The sequence below is a fragment of the Rhinopithecus bieti genome, unplaced genomic scaffold (genome assembly GCF_001698545.2).
Source record: "Rhinopithecus bieti isolate Rb0 unplaced genomic scaffold, ASM169854v2 scaffold_19652, whole genome shotgun sequence".
Lineage (NCBI taxonomy): Eukaryota > Metazoa > Chordata > Mammalia > Primates > Cercopithecidae > Rhinopithecus > Rhinopithecus bieti.
In genome coordinates, this window is record NW_016809913.1 from 194,851 (window position 1) to 198,298 (window position 3,448).

Below are 3,448 nucleotides of genomic sequence, written 5' to 3' on the forward strand. Positions count from 1 at the left end.
TAAATTTTTTTTTTTTTTTTAAGACAGAGTCTCACTCTGTTACCCAGGCTGGAGTGCAGTGGTGCAGTCTTGGCTTACTGCAACCTCCACCTCCCAGGTTCAAGCAATTCTCCTGCCTTAGCCTCTAGAGTAGCTGGGATTATAAGCACCCACCACCACGCCTGGCTAATTTTTGTATTTTTAGTAGAGATGGGGTTTCACCATGTTGACCAGGCCGATCTCCAACTCCTGACCTTGTGATCTGCCCACCTTGGCTTCCCAAAGTGCTGGGATTACAGGCGTGAGCCACCACACCCAGGAGGAGAAAGCATTTTCTAGGCTCTTTAGGAAGGACCATACAATGAGTAAGTGATTTTTTTGAGCCCTCACAGTCTTTACACCCCAGAGGAGCTGGAGGGCTTAAGAGTTTGCGGGAGAAGCGTGGCCAAGCACAAAACATTATCAGGAGAGCAGTGTTTTCCCATTACCAATGGATAAACTATGCAAACCCTAAATGCCTTGGCAGACAACTCCCACCCCTTATCCCTCCTATGCAGCTGAAAAATGTGAGACTAGAGCCAATCATGACACTGGATGGCAGAGGGAAACCTCTAAAGGGACTTATTATATTGGTACAGACATATTTATGCTTTCCTTCCATCACCAACCACTAAACCCCTTTGGAGGAATGAAATAACTGCATAAAGTAGTTGTCAGCTGAACACTGGGCCACTTACCTCAACATTATACAAAGTCCTGGATGATTTGATTCTGAACCACAGCCTTTGCAGGAGTTGGGGGAATCAGATTTGCTCATGAAGACATCCCTTTCCGCTTTTCTCATGGGCAGTAAATACTATCGTTTACAATGCCTACCAATTTAGCAAAGGATCATTCATTCAGCTGCTCAGTTCCTCTGTAAAACAGATCTATGTATGTGCAATTCAGTTAAGATCTAGCAGTAACTTAAGGGCAAAAGCTGGCCCTCTACTTACAACCTGCTTTCTCTGCTGAAGCCTTACCTCTTCTTCCAGTCCGAAAATAATATACTGATAGCTGGTTAGTAACCTCAGTAAGAATTAAAACTGAGGTCGTTTACTCATTTTGCCTTTTGAGTCTTTTGTCCCCTTTTGGTGAAGGTTTCCCTTTAGGAAAAAAGGTGTCAAACAACCCTGATTTTTTTTTTTTTTTGCATCATTTTTATTACACCAAATAAAAGTTGGGAGTTCCAGGATCCCATTCCAGTTCATATTTAACCAAGATCTAAAATTTATTTTTTTTAAACTTTGAATCTTCCCTCCTGCCCCTCATGGATCCTTGGTTTTAATGATCATGGAAACATCTAATTCTTACAGTTATTCCGTAGCTTTTGCTGATTGCTCTGAAATTTCAGTTAAGACTTGTTTCAAAAGACAGATAGCTGACTGGTTCATAATACATTGGAATAGTTGGATCCAAACTAATAAGAATAAGCTGTACAGGAACTAGTGCTCAATATACATTGTATAAATTTGTGGAAATTTCTTGGATGTGAATTGTTACTTCAAGTGGCTTATATTAAGATTTTCTCAGACTTACTTGGAGGTTAAAGCAAACCCAAATGTGTATTATTTTGTTACAGAGCTCTGCTTTATAATTTTGTAATAAAGTTTTAATACAGACACCTGTCTTGTCTGGTGTTGAGGATGTTAGAGGTTGATAGCACTGACAAAAGAGCCTGACAGTGGTTCACGCTATAATTTCAACACTTGAGGAAGCGAAGGTGGGAAGACTGCTTGAGCTCAGGAGTTTGAGACCAATCTGGGCAATGGAGTCAGACCTCGTCTCTACTTAAAAAAACAAAAAAACAAAAAAATTAGCCATGCATGGTGGTGCATGTGGGTAGTCCCAACTACTTGGAAGGCTGAGGTGGGAGGATCACTTGAGCCAGGAGATTGAAGCTGCAGTGAGCTCTGATCTCCACTACACTCTAGCCAGGGCAACAGAGTGAGACCCTGTATTAAACAAACAAACAAACAAACAAACAAAAAAAACTGACAAAATAACTGATAAACCACAGGCTAATCCTGGGATGTGCACATGGCCTGGGATTACCCTGTGGTTGGGTGAAGTGACTTTGGTCAAGATGCTCAGTGTTGTTGTAACTTGCCCAGGACCACAAATGTAATATGTGGAAGAGGCCATGGAATAGCCTAGAAGAGAATGAGAGCTGGGTAGGAAAAGGATGAATCCCAAGACCAATTGGGTTGAAGCACCAAGTTCAGATATTTACACTGATCTAGAAGAGATGGGCCTTAAAGATCTGAAATGGAAAGGAATCTGAGGACAGCTAGTGTGCCCAGTTAGGTCTTCAGGTTACCCTGGGAGATACATGGTACCTTTTGGATACAGCTGTAGTACAGTTGGACTATGGCTCAGAAAAGGTTGGCTCATGCTGGGCGCCATGGCTCATGTCTGTAATCCCAACACTTTGAGTGGCTGGGGTGGGTGGATGACTTGAGGCCAGGAGTTTGAGACCAGTCTGGATAACATGGCAAAACATGGTTTCTACTAAAAATACAAAAACTTAGCTGGGAGTGATGGTGTGTGCCTATTAAGTCTTAGCCACTCAGAAGGCTGAGGCATGGGAATTGCTTGTGAACCCAGGAAGCAGAGGTTGCAGTGAGCTGAGATTGCACCACTGCACTCCAGCCTGAATGACAGAGCAAGAGTCTGTTAAAAAAAAAAAAAAAAGGTTGCCCAGCCTTGTGACAGACTGCTGTGTGTGCACAGGCTTGTACAAACCTCCCTGACCAGGCGCCCAAGGTGCAGGGAAAAGACTCCTGAGAATGCAGCCCCTGGGAGAACAAGATTATGTGTCCATCTGCTCTGTGACTGAGAAAGGAATCTTGCCAAAAGGGCATAAAGGATCAAGGATGAGCCCCAACACTTTGCTCACATTGCCCTAGGGAGCTGACCTGTTCAGCGCCCAGTGATGACCTCTGCTTGATGCCAGCCAGCAGCATGTAAAGGTTCAGAAGAGGGAGGCCTCCAGCATTTTGCTGGAGAGACTTACGATGATGATGTTGAGGGCTGCATTGAAATACATGAAAGAAATACATGAAAGGATACAAAATAGTATATACAGTCAGATCTCAGCAGCAAAGACTGGAAGAAAATACATAAAAAAAACACTGACAGGCCGGGCGTGGTGGCTCAAGCCTGTAATCCCAGCACTTTGGGAGGCCGAGATGGGCGGATCACAAGGTCAGGAGATCGAGACCATCCTGGCTAATACGGTGAAACCCCGTCTCTACTAAAGAATACAAAAAACTAGCCGGGCGACGAGGCGAGCGCCTGTAGTCCCAGCTACTTGGGAGGCGGAGGCAGAAGAATGGCGTAAACCCGGAAGGCGAAGCTTGCAGTGAGCTGCGACCCGGCCACCGCCCTCCAGCCTGGGTGACAGAGCGAGATTCCTTCTAAAAAAAAA